This window comes from Oncorhynchus masou, unplaced genomic scaffold (assembly GCF_036934945.1).
Source record: "Oncorhynchus masou masou isolate Uvic2021 unplaced genomic scaffold, UVic_Omas_1.1 unplaced_scaffold_1669, whole genome shotgun sequence".
In the NCBI taxonomy this organism is placed as follows: domain Eukaryota; kingdom Metazoa; phylum Chordata; class Actinopteri; order Salmoniformes; family Salmonidae; genus Oncorhynchus; species Oncorhynchus masou.
In genome coordinates this window covers 42,501-61,003 of record NW_027006822.1, presented here as the reverse complement: position 1 = coordinate 61,003, position 18,503 = coordinate 42,501, and the positions used below count along the sequence as shown (strand labels likewise).

At 46.0% G+C, this 18,503-nt stretch overlaps 1 pseudogene; it reads left to right on the top strand.

Annotated features, from left to right (window-relative positions):
* Positions 1–11,443: 11,443 nt before the first annotated feature.
* The window catches only part of LOC135531925 (ras-related protein Rap-1b-like), a 49,560-nt pseudogene continuing 42,500 nt past the window's right edge, over positions 11,444–18,503 (top strand).

Sequence of the window (18,503 nt, the reverse complement as noted above, 5' to 3'; positions counted from 1 at the left end):
CAGTCTGGTGGTAATAGAAGCTGTTCAACAGTCTGATGGTAATAGAAGCTGTTCAACAGTCTGGTGGTAATAGAAGCTGTTCAATAGTCTGATGGTGATAGAAGCTGTTCAACAGTCTGATGGTGATAGAAGCTGTTCAACAGTCTGATGGTGATAGAAGCTGTTCAACAGTCTGATGGTGATAGAAGCTGTTCAACAGTCTGATGGTGATAGAAGCTGTTCAACAGTCTGATGGTGATAGAAGCTGTTCAACAGTCTGATGGTGATAGAAGCTGTTCAACAGTCTGATGGTGATAGAAGCTGTTCAACAGTCTGATGGTGATAGAAGCTGTTCAACAGTCTGATGGTGATAGAAGCTGTTCAACAGTCTGATGGTGATAGAAGCTGTTCAACAGTCTGATGGTGATAGAAGCTGTTGAACAGTCTGATGGTGATAGAAGCTGTTCAACAGTCTGGTGGTGATAGAAGCTGTTCAACAGTCTGGTGGTGATAGAAGCTGTTCAACAGTCTGATGGTGATAGAAGCTGTTCAACAGTCTGATGGTGATAGAAGCTGTTCAACAGTCTGATGGTGATAGAAGCTGTTCAACAGTCTGATGGTGATAGAAGCTGTTCAACAGTCTGATGGTGATAGAAGCTGTTCAACAGTCTGATGGTGATAGAAGCTGTTCAACAGTCTGATGGTGATAGAAGCTGTTCAACAGTCTGATGGTAATAGAAGCTGTTCAACAGTCTATCGGTCTTGGTTCCTGATGCACCTGTACTGTCTCTGTCTGTCAGATGGTAGCAGGGTGAACAGTTCATGGCTGAGGTCCTTGATGATCTTCTAGATGGTAGCAGGGTGGATGAGGTCCTTGATGATCTTCTAGATGGTAGCAGGGTGAACAGTCCGTGACTCGGGTGGCTGAGGTCCTTGATGATCTTCTAGATGGTAGCAGGGTGAACAGTCCGTGACTCGGGTGGCTGAGGTCCTTGATGGTCTTCTAGATGGTAGCAGGGTGGCTGAGGTCCTTGATGGTCTTCTAGATGGTAGCAGGGTGGCTGAGGTCCTTGATGATCTTCTAGATGGTAGCAGGGTGAACAGTCCGTGACTCGGGTGGCTGAGGTCCTTGATGATCTTCTAGATGGTAGCAGGGTGAACAGTCCGTGACTCGGGTGGCTGAGGTCCTTGATGGTCTTCTAGATGGTAACAGGGTGAACAGGACGTGACTCGGGTGGCTGAGGTCCTTGATGGTCTTCCAGATGGTAGCAGGGTGAACAGTCCGTGACTCTGGTGGCTGAGGTCCTTGATGGTCTTCTAGATGGTAGCAGGGTGGCTGAGGTCCTTGATGGTCTTCTAGATGGTAGCAGGGTGGCTGAGGTCCTTGATGGTCTTCTAGATGGTAGCAGGGTGGCTGAGGTCCTTGATGATCTTCTAGATGGTAGCAGGGTGAACAGTCCGTGACTCGGGTGGCTGAGGTCCTTGATGATCTTCTAGATGGTAGCAGGGTGAACAGTCCGTGACTCGGGTGGCTGAGGTCCTTGATGGTCTTCTAGATGGTAGCAGGGTGGCTGAGGTCCTTGATGGTCTTCTAGATGGTAGCAGGGTGGCTGAGGTCCTTGATGGTCTTCTAGATGGTAGCAGGGTGGCTGAGGTCCTTGATGATCTTCTAGACGGTAGCAGGGTGAACAGTCCGTGACTCTGGTGGCTGAGGTCCTTGATGATCTTCTAGATGGTAACAGGGTGAACAGGACGTGACTCGGGTGGCTGAGGTCCTTGATGGTCTTCTAGATGGTAACAGGGTGAACAGGACGTGACTCTGGTGGCTGAGGCCCTTGATGGTCTTCCAGATGGTAGCAGGGTGAACAGTCCGTGACTCGGGTGGCTGAGGTCCTCAATGATCTTCTAGATGGTAGCAGGGTGAACAGTCCGTGACTCTGGTGGCTGAGGCCCTTGATGATCTTCTAGATGGTAGCAGGGTGAACAGTCCGTGACTCGGGTGGCTAAGGCCCTTGATGATCTTCTAGATCACATATGTCAGAGTCAAGGCCCGCGGGCCACATCCGGCCCGCGAGAAGGTTTTTTACGGCCCCTGGGATGATCTTGATTTATTATTAGAACCGGCCCGCAGACCGCAGCAAGCCGGCAGCCCGCAGATCTTTTACACGCACCAATACTACATTTCCCACAATGCAACGGTGACGCACCGAGCAGTAGGCTGCTTCATTTCAATATTTATTGGCACAGCAGTCGTCAGCATCACAGTAAAATTAACTTTCAGATACCCATCAAAAATGGCAAAACGGAAGGTGGACACTGAGAACCGGGGTTTCAAACAAGGTGGGAGTCGGAGTATATGTTCACGGAGGTAGCTGGAAAACCTGTGTGTCTTCTGTGTGGAGAAAGTGTGGCGGTACTGAAAGAGTATAATCTGAGACGACATTATGAAACGAAACACGCGGACAAAAACAAGAATATGGACATGGAACAAAGGCTACAAAAGGCAGAGGAATTAAAACGAGGCCTCAAATCTCGACAGGCTCTGTTCAAAAAGCCAAATCACAAGGCCAGGCTGCTGTCAAGGCCAGTTTTATTTTGGCAGAAGAGATCGCTAAATCAGCCCGGCCATTTACGGAGGGGGATTTCATCAAAAACTGCATGATTAAAGTTTGTGACGAAGTTTGCCCAGAAAAAAGGCAACTCTTTTTAAATGTGAGTCTGAGCAGAAACACCATTGCCGAGAGAGTAGACCAGTTGTCCATCAATCTAAAAGAGCAGCTTGTGAAAAAGGGAAAAGATTTCATTGCATATTCCTTGGCTGTGGATGAGAGCACCGACATTTCTGACATTGCCCAGTTGTCAATTTTCATCCGCGGAGTGGACTCCAGCCTAAGCGTGACAGAGGAGTTTTTGGCTTTACGTCCTATGCATGGCACAACTACGGGGCATGATTTGTATGAAGAGGTGTCAAGATGTGTAAATGAGATGGAGCTGCCTTGGGAAAAACTCGTGGGTTTGACAACCGACGGAGCACCTGCGATGTGTGGACACAGGAGCGGACTGGTGGCGAAGATACGGGAAAAGATGCAAGAGGAAAACGCGACAGGTGAGCGACTTACTGCTGAACACCTCCACTCAATTCTGAGGATTTCCTCAGCTCAGAGCCTTACCCCGAACATTGATGAACTTGTGGAAAAGATGGGACACCACCAAGTATCACCCTCAACCTCAAACAAGTGAACATTACTGTGCAATCACATATTTAGAGTTTTTACTCAGTTCAAGTTTAAAAGTTAAAGTTTAATATTTGTTTTCACTGCATGTTACTTCTCCTTAAACAAAGTGTTGTTTTTGATTAATAGATTTTTGCACTTTATTTTATTGTATTTCAATCCAATTATATTTTAAAAATATTTCAGTTGAGTGGATGATAGAAAATTGCTATTATTGTTTTTTTCTTTGAAGTAAATTTAGCCCACTTTTGCTAAAATAGAAAATATAGGCTACTGATGGTGCCTTGAATACCGGTTTCTTTCATTTAATGTTCATGTTATGGGGATTTTTATATAAAGGAAATTTGTCTTTTGTGTCTGTTGAAAATTAAAGATTACTGACAGAGCCATAAGAAAATATTGCTTTATTTATCTGATCATATTGGAATATATTTGTTAGGTTTTCAGTAGGTTCAATTAGGTTCACTAGACTATATGCGTCATTTAAAAATTTTTCAATGAACATTCGAACAGTCCGGCCCTCGGCTTGTAGCTAAATTTTTTATTTGGCCCTCCGTCCATTTGACTTTGACACCCCTGTTCTAGATGGTAGCGGGGTGAACAGTCCGTGACTCGGGTGGCTGAGATCCTTGATGATGTTCTAGATGGTAGTAGGGTGAACAGTCCGTGACTCGGGTGGCTGAGGTCCTTGATGGTCTTCCAGATGGTAGCGGGGTGAACAGTCCGTGACTCGGGTGGCTGAGGTCCTTGATGGTCTTCTAGATGGTAGCAGGGTGGCTGAGGTCCTTGATGGTCTTCTAGATGGTAGCAGGGTGGCTGAGGTCCTTGATGATCTTCTAGACGGTAGCAGGGTGAACAGTCCGTGACTCTGGTGGCTGAGGTCCTTGATGGTCTTCTAGATGGTAGCAGGGTGGCTGAGGTCCTTGATGATCTTCTAGACGGTAGCAGGGTGAACAGGACGTGACTCGGGTGGCTGAGGTCCTTGATGGTCTTCCAGATGGTAGCAGGGTGAACAGGCCGTGACTCGGGTGGCTGAGGTCCTTGATGGTCTTCTAGATGGTAGCAGGGTGGCTGAGGTCCTTGATGGTCTTCTAGATGGTAGCAGGGTGGCTGAGGTCCTTGATGATCTTCTAGACGGTAGCAGGGTGAACAGTCCGTGACTCTGGTGGCTGAGGTCCTTGATGATCTTCTAGATGGTAGCAGGGTGGCTGAGGTCCTTGATGATCTTCTAGACGGTAGCAGGGTGAACAGGACGTGACTCGGGTGGCTGAGGTCCTTGATGGTCTTCCAGATGGTAGCAGGGTGAACAGGCCGTGACTCGGGTGGCTGAGGTCCTCAATGATCTTCTAGATGGTAGCAGGGTGAACAGTCCGTGACTCTGGTGGCTGAGGCCCTTGATGATCTTCTAGATGGTAGCAGGGTGAACAGTCCGTGACTCGGGTGGCTGAGGCCCTTGATGATCTTCTAGATGGTAGCAGGGTGAACAGTCCGTGACTCGGGTGGCTGAGGTCCTTGATGGTCTTCTAGATGGTAGCAGGGTGAACAGTCCGTGACTCGGGTGGCTGAGGTCCTTGATGGTCTTCTAGATGGTAGCGGGGTGAACAGTCCGTGACTCGGGTGGCTAAGGCCCTTGATGATCTTCTAGATGGTAGCAGGGTGAACAGTCCGTGACTCGGGTGGCTAAGGCCCTTGATGATCTTCTAGATGGTAGCGGGGTGAACAGTCCGTGACTCGGGTGGCTGAGATCCTTGATGATGTTCTAGATGGTAGCAGGGTGGCTGAGGTCCTTGATGATCTTCCAGATGGTAGCAGGGTGAACAGTCCGTGACTCGGGTGGCTGAGGTCCTTGATGGTCTTCTAGATGGTAGCAGGGTGGCTGAGGTCCTTGATGGTCTTCTAGATGGTAGCAGGGTGGCTGAGGTCCTTGATGGTCTTCTAGATGGTAGCAGGGTGGCTGAGGTCCTTGATGATCTTCTAGACGGTAGCAGGGTGAACAGTCCGTGACTCTGGTGGCTGAGGTCCTTGATGGTCTTCTAGATGGTAACAGGGTGAACAGGACGTGACTCGGGTGGCTGAGGTCCTTGATGGTCTTCCAGATGGTAGCAGGGTGAACAGTCCGTGACTCTGGTGGCTGAGGCCCTTGATGATCTTCTAGATGGTAGCAGGGTGAACAGTCCGTGACTCGGGTGGCTGAGGCCCTTGATGATCTTCTAGATGGTAGCAGGGTGAACAGTCCGTGACTCGGGTGGCTGAGGTCCTTGATGGTCTTCTAGATGGTAGCAGGGTGAACAGTCCGTGACTCGGGTGGCTGAGGTCCTTGATGATCTTCTAGATGGTAGCAGGGTGAACAGTCCGTGACTCGGGTGGCTGAGGTCCTTGATGATCTTCTAGATGGTAGCAGGGTGAACAGTCCGTGACTCTGGTGGCTGTGGTCCTTGATGGTCTTCTAGATGGTAGCAGGGTGAACAGTCCGTGACTCTGGTGGCTGAGGTCCTTGATGATCTTCTAGATGGTAGCAGGGTGAACAGTCCGTGACTCGGGTGGCTGAGGTCCTTGATGATCTTCCTGTCCTTCCTGTAACACCGGGTTCTGTAGATTACCTGGAGGGCAGGCAGTGTGAACCCCCGGTAATGTTGTGGGCTGCCCGCACCACCCTGTGGAGAACCATGTGGTTGAGGGCGGAGAAGTTGCCGTACCAGGCGGTTTGTGAGGGTGTTAGGGCCAAGCCCGCCTGAGGTTGTATAGGCCTTCTTCAACACCGTGTCCGTGTGGCGAGACCATTTCAGGTCCTCGATGATGTCAGAGCACAACAGCACTCAGCACATCATACAGCATAGTAAACTACTATGGACCATGGTCAAAAATAGTGCACTATATAGGGAGTAGGGTTCCATTTGGTGGTGTCCTGTCTTCTACTGTCACTGTCATTACCTGTTGCCCAGAAACAGAGGGACATGACTTCCTGGATATGTTGTCAAGGAAGTGACATCAACATGTCCTCCTCCTCTATGGGAGCGGACGAGAGGATTCCAAAAAATAACCCCAATACAGGTAGTGAGAACACCAGGGTGACAATGCATCTCATATTAATGAATGAGATGATACAATGACATGATTGATACCATGATCTAATAATGTAGAATCATGATGGGTCTTTCTCACTCTGTTCTTTATATCCCTGTTTCTCTCTATCTCTGTCTCTTTCTATGTCTCTCTTACTTTCTATCTATGTGTGTCTCTCAATCTTTCTATTCATGCGTGTCTGTCTTTCTGTGTGTCTGTCTCTGTGTGTGTGTGTGTGTGTGTGTGTGTGTGTGTGTGTGTGTGTGTGTGTGTGTGTGTGTGTGTGTGTCTCTCTCTGTGTGTGTGTGTGTGTGTGTGTGTGTGTGTGTGTCTGTCTCTCCGTGTGTGTGTGTGTGTGTGTGTGTGTGTGTGTGTGTGTGTGTGTGTGTGTGTGTGTGTGTGTGTGTGTGTGTGTGTCACCAGAGAGTCCGTGGTGTCTGACGCGACACCATATTTAACCAACACACTCATTTACACCAACGACCTGGGGAATAGTGACAGGGGGGAGGATGAAGGAGTCAAATTAGAAGCTGGGGATGATTAGGTGGCCATGATGGTACAGTATGAAGGTCAGATTGGGAATGTAGCCACTCTGACCACAGAGAGTCAGGCCACTCGTTTAACATCCCATCTGAAAGACAGCACCCTACACAGGGCAATGTCCCCAATCACTGCCCTGGGATATGTATTTTTTAGACTAGAGAAAAGAGTGCCCCCTACTGTCCCTCCAACACCACTTCCGGCAGCATCTGGTCTCGACCGACCAGGGACCGACCAGGACCAACTCTGCTTAGGTTTAGAGGCAAACTAGCATTGGGATGCAAGGTGGTATACTGCTGGCTTATATAGTGCTCTACATTTGACCAGAGCCCTATGCCCTGGTGAAAAGTAGTGCTTCATGCAGGGAATAGGGTGGCATTTTGGCATGCAGACTCAGAGGGACAGCAGAAGTCCTGGAGGCAATAGTCAGACAGCATAGAGCTGCTATATGACCCAGGTTCTGAGAGACAGACACAGAGGAGCACGCTGGTGACTCACTTCAAACCACGATGTGTTTGTCACTTTCAATAAAGATTTGGGGTTTTGAATCCTGTTGGTCTATTTTTAATGGAGGTGCCACCTCTCTGTCTTTCTGTGTCTGTCTCTCTGTCTCTGTCTATCAATTCAATTTAAGGGCTTTATTGGCATGGGAAAAATATGTTTACATTGTCAAAGCAAGTGAATAGAAACATTTAAAATGTCATGTTATGTCTCTATACAGAGTTGTAACGGTGTGCCTCTCTCTCTCTCTCTTTCCCTCTGTCTCTCTCTCTCTCTGCCTTTCTCTCTCTCCCTCGCTGTCTCTGTCACTCTCCCTCTCTATCCTCTGCCAATATAAATTAAATCTTAGGCATTAGATGACAGCAGAAGTTTAGTTGTGTAGCTCTTAGCATCAGAGAGTGCTGAGGGGGGTATTTGTCTTGAATGGCATTAGATTTGGGTAAGTGCATTGAAGTGGGTCCGCGTTCCCCTTTAGAGAGAGAGAGAGAGAGAGAGAGAGAGACCTCCATCAGTCTCATCGTCCATGTGGCTGTCTCCCTCTGACTCCCCTTGGCTCCTCTCTTCCTCCATCTCTCTCTTCCTCTTCTTTTTCATCCCTCTTATCAGTCTTTGATCCGTCTGGCCTCGTCCGTCTGACCTGGTCAAAATCAAAGAGGTGACAGGATATTTCATGTATTTATGCCTTTGTACAATTCGGCGCTGCGCTCAGTAAATGTTGGTGGAATTAGCATAAGTGTTGCATGATGCAGAAGGAGAGAGGTGAAGGAGAGAGGTGAAGGAGAGAGGCGAAGGAGAGAGGCGAAGGAGAGAGGCGAAGGAGAGAGGCGAAGGAGAGAGGCGAAGGAGAGAGGCGAAGGAGAGAGGCGAAGGAGAGAGGCGAAGGAGAGAGGCGAAGTGACACATCTATAGTGACTGGAACTAATGTCTATAGTGACTGGAACTAATGTCTATAGTGACTGGAACTAATGTCTATAGTGACTGGAACTAATGCTATACATCTATAGTGACTGGAACTAATGTCTATAGTGACTGGAACTAATGTCTATAGTGACTGGAACTAATGTCTATACATCTATAGTGACTGGAACTAATGTCTATAGTGACTGGAACTCATGTCTATAGTGACTGGAACTAATGTCTATAGTGACTGGAACTAATGTCTATAGTGACTGGAACTAATGTCTATAGTGACTGGAACTCATGTCTATAGTGACTGGAACTCATGTCTATAGTGACTGGAACTCATGTCTATAGTGACTGGAACTAATGTCTATAGTGACTGGAACTCATGTCTATAGTGACTGGAACTCATGTCTATAGTGACTGGAACTCATGTCTATAGTGACTGGAACTAATGTCTATAGTGACTGGAACTCATGTCTATAGTGACTGGAACTCATGTCTATAGTGAGTGGAACTCATGTCTATAGTGAGTGGAACTTATGTCTATAGTGACTGGAACTCATGTCTATAGTGACTGGAACTCATGTCTATAGTGACTGGAACTCATGTCTATAGTGACTGGAACTCATGTCTATAGTGACTGGAACTCATGTCTATAGTGACTGGAACTCATGTCTATAGTGAGTGGAACTCATGTCTATAGTGACTGTAACTCATGTCTATAGTGACTGGAACTCATGTCTATAGTGACTGGAACTCATGTCTATAGTGACTGGAACTCATGTCTATAGTGACTGGAACTAATGCTATACATCTATAGTGACTGGAACTAATGTCTATAGTGACTGGAACTCATGTCTATAGTGACTGGAACTCATGTCTATAGTGACTGGAACTAATGTCTATAGTGACTGGAACTAATGTCTATAGTGACTGGAACTCATGTCTATAGTGACTGGAACTCATGTCTATAGTGACTGGAACTCATGTCTATAGTGACTGGAACTCATGTCTATAGTGACTGGAACTCATGTCTATAGTGAGTGGAACTCATGTCTATAGTGACTGTAACTCATGTCTATAGTGACTGGAACTCATGTCTATAGTGACTGGAACTCATGTCTATAGTGACTGGAACTCATGTCTATAGTGACTGGAACTAATGCTATACATCTATAGTGACTGGAACTAATGTCTATAGTGACTGGAACTCATGTCTATAGTGACTGGAACTCATGTCTATAGTGACTGGAACTAATGTCTATAGTGACTGGAACTAATGTCTATAGTGACTGGAACTCATGTCTATAGTGACTGGAACTCATGTCTATAGTGACTGGAACTAATGTCTATAGTGAGTGGAACTAATGTCTATAGTGACTGGAACTCATGTCTATAGTGACTGGAACTCATGTCTATAGTGACTGGAACTAATGTCTATAGTGACTGGAACTCATGTCTATAGTGAGTGGAACTCATGTCTATAGTGACTGGAACTCATGTCTATAGTGACTGGAACTAATGTCTATAGTGACTGGAACTAATGTCTATAGTGACTGGAACTAATGTCTATAGTGACTGGAACTCATGTCTATAGTGACTGGAACTCATGTCTATAGTGACTGGAACTCATGTCTATAGTGACTGGAACTCATGTCTATAGTGACTGGAACTCATGTCTATAGTGACTGGAACTCATGTCTATAGTGACTGGAACTCATGTCTATAGTGACTGGAACTCATGTCTATAGTGACTGGAACTCATGTCTATAGTGACTGGAACTCATGTCTATAGTGACTGGAACTCATGTCTATAGTGAGTGGAACTAATGTCTATAGTGAGTGGAACTAATGTCTATAGTGACTGGAACTCATGTCTATAGTGAGTGGAACTCAAATCTATAGTGACTGGAACTCATGTCTATAGTGAGTGGAACTCATGTCTATAGTGAGTGGAACTAATGTCTATAGTGACTGGAACTCATGTCTATAGTGACTGGAACTCATGTCTATAGTGACTGGAACTCATGTCTATAGTGACTGGAACTCATGTCTATAGTGACTGGAACTCATGTCTATAGTGACTGGAACTCATGTCTATAGTGAGTGGAACTCATGTCTATAGTGACTGGAACTCATGTCTATAGTGACTGGAACTCATGTCTATAGTGACTGGAACTAATGCTATACATCTATAGTGACTGGAACTCATGTCTATAGTGACTGGAACTCATGTCTATAGTGAGTGGAACTCATGTCCTATAGTGACTGTAACTCATGTCTATAGTGACTGGAACTAAAGCTTAATATTTTACAGATCTACAACTCAACAGTCCTTCTCTCTATAACTGAAATACAGCTCTCTGCAGTCCAATAAGTCAGTTTATATATGACAGGCCATTGAACAATTCTTAAGTTATTACATGTTAGTTTACCACGTTATTATCATGTTATTACATGTTATTATCATGTTATTCTCATGTTATTCTCATGTTATTCTCATGTTATTCTCATGTTATTACCATGTTATTCTCATGTTAGTTTACCATGTTAATACATGTTATTACATGTTATTCTCATGTTATTCTCATGTTATTCTCATGTTATTCTCATGTTATTCTCATGTTATTCTCATGTTATTCTCATGTTATTCTCATGTTATTACCATGTTATTCTCATGTTATTATCATGTTATTCTCATGTTAGTTTACCATGTTAATACATGTTATTACATGTTATTATCATGTTATTATCATGGTAGTTTACCATGTTATTACATGTTATTATCATGTTATTATCATGTTAGTTTACCATGTTATTACAAGATGTGGAGCTGGCTAACTGACCCTGGATTCCTCTGTCTCTCTCTACAGGGTGACATGTTATTAACATGTTATTCTCATGTTATTACCATGTTATTACCATGTTATTCTCATGTTATTGCATGTTATTACATGTTATTACCACGTTATTCTCATGTTATTACATGTTATTACCAGATGTGGAGCTGGTTAACTGACCCTGGTCTCCTCTGTCTCTCTCTACAGGGTGACATGTTATTCTCATGTTATTCTCATGTTATTACCATGTTATTACCATGTTATTACCATGTTATTACCATGTTATTACCATGTTATTACCATGTTATTACCATGTTATTACCATGTTAGTACCAGATGTGGAGCTGGTTAACTGACCCTGGTCTCCTCTGTCTCTCTCTACAGGGTGACACCAGACACAGTGAACGATGCGTGAATACAAGTTAGTCGTCCTGGGCTCTGGAGGCGTGGGCAAGTCTGCTCTGGTGAGTCTCCCTCTCTCTCCATCTGTCTTCAACCCCCCCCCCTTTGGGTTGCACAGGGCCGTAGGTTCCCGAAATAGAACCCAGTTCCTCCTACTGGTTTCTTGAGGCTGTAGTGTTCAGTACAGTGCTTGGTTAAGTTCCATATATTACCCCGGGACTGGTGACTGTTCATAGACCGGGGGTTGAGAAACACTACTGGAACACAGCGTTTCTCCATCCTGGTCCTGGGGACCCAACGAGGGGCGCATGTCTCTGCCCACCAAGTACTAACACTGTAGATTCAACTCATTTACACTACTGGAACACAGAGGAACTGGGTTGTATAGTCTCTGTCTCTGACCAGAGGGACTGGGTTGTATAGTCTCTGTCTCTGACCAGAGGGACTGGGTTGTATAGTCTCTGTCTCTGACCAGAGGAACTGGGTTGTATAGTCTCTGTCTCTGACCAGAGGGACTGGGTTGTATAGTCTCTGACCAGAGGGACTGGGTTGTATAGTCTCTGTCTCTGACCAGAGGGACTGGGTTGTATAGTCTCTGTCTCTGACCAGAGGAACTGGGTTGTATAGTCTCTGACCAGAGGGACTGGGTTGTATAGTCTCTGTCTCTGACCAGAGGACCTGGGTTGTATAGTCTCTGTCTCTGACCAGAGGAACTGGGTTGTATAGTCTCTGACCAGAGGAACTGGGTTGTATAGTCTCTGTCTCTGACCAGAGGGACTGGGTTGTATAGTCTCTGACCAGAGGAACTGGGTTGTATAGTCTCTGACCAGAGGGACTGGGTTGTATAGTCTCTGTCTCTGACCAGAGGGACTGGGTTGTATAGTCTCTGTCTCTGACCAGAGGAACTGGGTTGTATAGTCTCTGTCTCTGACCAGAGGAACTGGGTTGTATAGTCTCTGTCTCTGACCAGAGGGACTGGGTTGTATAGTCTCTGACCAGAGGGACTGGGTTGTATAGTCTCTGACCAGAGGGACTGGGTTGTATAGTCTCTGACCAGAGGGACTGGGTTGTATAGTCTCTGACCAGAGGGACTGGGTTGTATAGTCTCTGACCAGAGGGACTGGGTTGTATAGTCTCTGTCTCTGACCAGAGGGACTGGGTTGTATAGTCTCTGTCTCTGACTAGAGGAACTGGGTTGTATAGTCTCTGTCTCTGACCAGAGGGACTGGGTTGTATAGTCTCTGTCTCTGACCAGAGGAAGTGGGTTGTATAGTCTCTGTCTCTGACCAGAGGAACTGGGTTGTATAGTCTCTGTCTCTGACCAGAGGGACTGGGTTGTATAGTCTCTGACCAGAGGGACTGGGTTGTATAGTCTCTGACCAGAGGGACTGGGTTGTATAGTCTCTGACCAGAGGAACTGGGTTGTATAGTCTCTGTCTCTGACCAGAGGGACTGGGTTGTATAGTCTCTGTCTCTGACCAGAGGGACTGGGTTGTATAGTCTCTGACCAGAGGAACTGGGTTGTATAGTCTCTGTCTCTGACCAGAGGGACTGGGTTGTATAGTCTCTGTCTCTGACCAGAGGGACTGGGTTGTATAGTCTCTGTCTCTGACCAGAGGGACTGGGTTGTATAGTCTCTGTCTCTGACCAGAGGAACTGGGTTGTATAGTCTCTGACCAGAGGGACTGGGTTGTATAGTCTCTGACCAGAGGGACTGGGTTGTATAGTCTCTGTCTCTGACCAGAGGAACTGGGTTGTATAGTCTCTGTCTCTGACCAGAGGGACTGGGTTGTATAGTCTCTGTCTCTGACCAGAGGGACTGGGTTGTATAGTCTCTGACCAGAGGGACTGGGTTGTATAGTCTCTGTCTCTGACCAGAGGGACTGGGTTGTATAGTCTCTGGCCAGAGGAACTGGGTTTTATAGTCTCTGTCTCTGACCAGAGGGACTGGGTTGTATAGTCTCTGTCTCTGACCAGAGGGACTGGGTTGTATAGTCTCTTGTCTCTGACCAGAGGACCTGGGTTGTATAGTCTCTGACCAGAGGAACTGGGTTGTATAGTCTCTGTCTCTGACCAGAGGGACTGGGTTGTATAGTCTCTGACCAGAGGGACTGGGTTGTATAGTCTCTTGTCTCTGACCAGAGGACCTGGGTTGTATAGTCTCTGACCAGAGGGACTGGGTTGTATAGTCTCTGTCTCTGACTAGAGGAACTGGGTTGTATAGTCTCTGTCTCTGACCAGAGGGACTGGGTTGTATAGTCTCTGTCTCTGACCAGAGGGACTGGGTTGTATAGTCTCTGTCTCTGACCAGAGGGACTGGGTTGTATAGTCTCTGACCAGAGGAACTGGGTTGTATAGTCTCTGTCTCTGACCAGAGGGACTGGGTTGTATAGTCTCTGACCAGAGGGACTGGGTTGTATAGTCTCTGTCTCTGACCAGAGGAACTGGGTTGTATAGTCTCTGACCAGAGGAACTGGGTTGTATAGTCTCTGACCAGAGGGACTGGGTTGTATAGTCTCTGTCTCTGACCAGAGGGACTGGGTTGTATAGTCTCTGACCAGAGGGGCTGGGTTGTATAGTCTCTGACCAGAGGGACTGGGTTGTATAGTCTCTGACCAGAGGAACTGGGTTGTATAGTCTCTGTCTCTGACCAGAGGGACTGGGTTGTATAGTCTCTGACCAGAGGGTCTGGGTTGTATAGTCTCTGTCTCTGACCAGAGGAACTGGGTTGTATAGTCTCTGTCTCTGACCAGAGGGACTGGGTTGTATAGTCTCTGTCTCTGACCAGAGGGACTGGGTTGTATAGTCTCTGACCAGAGGGACTGGGTTGTATAGTCTCTGTCTCTGACCAGAGGGACTGGGTTGTATAGTCTCTGTCTCTGACCAGAGGGACTGGGTTGTATAGTCTCTGTCTCTGACCAGAGGGACTGGGTTGTATAGTCTCTGTCTCTGACCAGAGGGACTGGGTTGTATAGTCTCTGCAGGCCTGGCGGTCCTTCTCTCCCAGGAGACCGGTGTCCTTAACTGGGTCACAGAGGGGTTGTGAGAACATCAGCTGTCATTGTTTAGCATTCCTTCTATCACTCTATTTCTCCATCCCTCCATTACTATATCCCTCCATCACTATATCCCTCCATCACTATATCCCTCCATCACTATATCCCTCCATCCCTCCATCACTATATCCCTCCATCACTGTATCCCTCCATCACTATATCCCTCCATCACTGTATCCCTCCATCACTGTATCCCTCCATCACTATATCCCTCCATCACTATATCCCTCCATCACTATATCCCTCCATCACTATATCCCTCCATCACTACATCCCTCCATCCCTCCATCACTATATCCCTCCATCACTATATCCCTCCATCACTATATCCCTCCATCCCTCCATCACTATATCCCTCCATCACTATATCCCTATATCCCTCCATCACTATATCCCTCCATCACTATATCCCTCCATCACTATATCCCTCCATCCCTCCATCACTATATCCCTCCATCCCTCCATCACTATATCCCTCCATCACTATATCCCTCCATCCCTCCATCACTATATCCCTCCATCACTATATCCCTCCATCCCTCCATCACTATATCCCTCCATCACTATATCCCTCCATCACTATATCCCTCCATCCCTCCATCACTATATCCCTCCATCACTATATCCCTCCATCCCTCCATCACTATATCCCTCCATCCCTATATCCCTCCATCCCTATATTCCTCCATCACTATATCCCTCCACCCCTATATCCCTCCATCACTATATCCCTCCATCCCTATATCCCTCCATCACTATATCCCTCCATCCCTATATTCCTCCATCACTATATCCCTCCACCCCTATATCCCTCCACCCCTATATCCCTCCATCACTATATCCCTCCATCCCTCCATCACTATATCCCTCCATCCCTCCATCCCTATATCCCTCCATCCCTATATTCCTCCATCACTATATCCCTCCACCCCTATATCCCTCCACCCCTATATCCCTCCACCCCTATATCCCTCCATCACTATATCCCTCCATCCCTCCCTCCCTCCTTCCCTCTGATGGTGTAGAGAGCTCCATTAGTTCTAATTGAATCACTATATAAGTGGTGGTGTAGAGAGCTCCATTAGTTCTAATTGAATCACTATATAAGTGGTGGTGTAGAGAACTCCATTAGTTCTAATTGGGTCACTATAGAAGTGGTGGTGTAGAGAACTCCATTAGTTCTAATTGAATCACTATATAAGTGGTGGTGTAGAGAACTCCATTAGTTCTAATTGAATCACTATATAAGTGGTGGTGTAGAGAACTCCATTAGTTCTAATTGAATCACTATATAAGTGGTGGTGTAGAGAGCTCCATTAGTTCTAATTGGATCACTATATAAGTGGTGGTGTAGAGAACTCCATTCGTTCTAATTGAATCACTATATAAGTGGTGGTGTAGAGAGCTCCATTAGTTCTAATTGGATCACTATATAAGTGGTGGTGTAGAGAACTCCATTAGTTCTAATTAGATCACTATAGAAGTGGTGGTGTAGAGAACTCCATTAGTTCTAATTGGATCGAGAGAGAGCGAGAGAGACTCTTGTCAGAGTCCAGGCCACAGAGCGGTGCCTTGCCACAGCCCGCTGTAGCTAGGCAACGGGTGTAACAGTTGCAGCGTGGGAACCAGGGCGCCACCACGAGTGGGTTTCACACACTTTCTTCCCCCCAGGACATGTGATTTACTGTAGAGAAAGGAACAGATGACGAGGTGGAGCGTGAGCTAAAAACCCTCTCACAGAGACAGGGAGCTCATGTGAAAACTCCTCTCACAGAGACAGGGAGCTCATGTGAAAAGCCCTCTCACAGAGACAGGGAGCTCATGTGAAAAGCCCTCTCACAGAGACAGGGAGCTCATGTGAAAAACCCTCTCACAGAGACAGGGAGCTCATGTGAAAAACCCTCTCACAGAGACAGGGAACTCATGTGATCCAGCTTCCCAAATCAGAACCATTCCAGGACCAGATTGTGGCTGTAATGAAGAGCAGATAGTATAATCGTTACAGCCCTGTTTGGACCTGACCGGTCCCCATGGTCCTGATATTCACTATGGATCTTTTAATACAGACACTAATGGAGCTAGACTGCTGGACCAGGGGCTCATTGTAGAGTCATTCATAAATCTCCTGTTCCCTGGACAGGGCTTCTAGCTAGAGCCACGTGTTGTTCAGAGGGAGGGAGGGAGGGAGGGAAGGAGGGAGGGAGGGAGGGAGGGAGGGAGGGAGGGAGGGTAGAGAGGTAAAGGGGGGTGGGAGGGAGGGAGGGAAGGAAGGGTAGAGAGGTAAAGGGGGGTGGGAGGGAGGGAAGGAAGGGTAGAGAGGTAAAGGGGGTGGGAGGGAAGGAAGGAAGGAGGGAAGGAAGGAAGGGTAGAGAGAAAAAGGGGGTGGGAGGGTAGAGAGGTAAAGGGGGGTGGGAGGGAGGGAAGGAAGGAAGGAAGGGTAGAGAGGTAAAGGAGGGAGGGAGATTCTGTCAGATTTAGTCTCTGACAGTTTATCTCAGTAAGACAAAAAAAAAGTCCAGTTGCCATGACAACAAATGCAAATTCCATCTAGACACTGTTGCCTTAGAGCACACAAAAAACTACACATACCTCGGCCTAAACATCAGCACCAAGGGTAACTTCCACAACGCTGTGAACCATCTGAGAGACAAGGCAAAAGGGCATTCTACGCCATCAAAAGGAACATCAAAAGGAACATCAAATTCAACATACCAGTTAGGATTTGGCTAAAAATATTATATAATATTATATATATATTTTATATTATATTATATATTATATATATATATTATATTATATATATTATATTATATATAGAACCCATTTCCCTTTATGTTTGTGAGGTCTGGGGTCCGCTCACCAACCAAGAATTCACAAAATGGGACAAACACCAAATTGAGACTCTGCACGCAGAATTCTGCAAAAATGTCCTCCATGTACAACATAGAACACCAAATAATGCATGCAGAGCAGAATTAGGCCGATACCCACTAATGATCAACATTCAGAAAAGAGCCGTTAAATTCTACAACCACCTAAAAGGAAGAGATTCCCAAACCTTTTCATAGCAAAGCCATCACCTACAGAGAGATGAACCTGGAGAAGAGTCCCCTAAGCAAGCTGGTCCTGGGGCTCTGTTCACAAACACAAACACACCCTACAGAGCCCCAGGACAGCAGCACAATTAGACCCAACCAAATCATGAGAAAACACAAATATAATTACTTGAATAATTACTTGAATTAACAAAAAAACAGAGCAAACTAGAATGCTATTTGGCCCTACACAGAGAGTACACAGTGGCAGAATACCTGACCACTGTGACTGGCCCAAACTTAAGGAAAGATTTGACTATGTACATACTCAGCGAGCATAGCCTTGCTATTGAGAAAGGCCGCCGTAGGCAGACATGGCTCTCAAGAGAAGACAGGCTATGTGCTCACTGCCTACAAAATGAGATGGAAACTGAGCTGCACTTCCTAACCTCCTGCCCAATGTATGACCATATTAGAGAGACATATTTCCCTCAGATTACACAGATCCACAAAGAATTCGAAAACAATTTATATAATAATATAATTCATAAACAAACCCGATTTTGATAAACTCCCATATCTACTGGGTGAAATACCACAGTGTGACATCACAGCAGCAAGATTTGTGACCTGTTGCCACGAGAAAAGGGCAACCAGTGAAGAACAAACACCATTGTAAATACAACCCATATTTATGCTTATTTAGTCACCCTTGTGTAATTTAACCATTTGCACATCATTAAAACACTGTATAGAGACATAATGTGACATTTGAAATGTCTTTATTCTTTGAAAACTTCTGTGAGTGTTAATGTTTACTGGACATTTACAATTTTTGAGAGAGATGAGTGAATGAGAGGATTTTTTATTTATTTAACCTTTATTTAACTAGTCAAGTTATTTAAGGACAAATTCTTATTTAGAATGACTGCCTACCCCAGGCCAAACCAG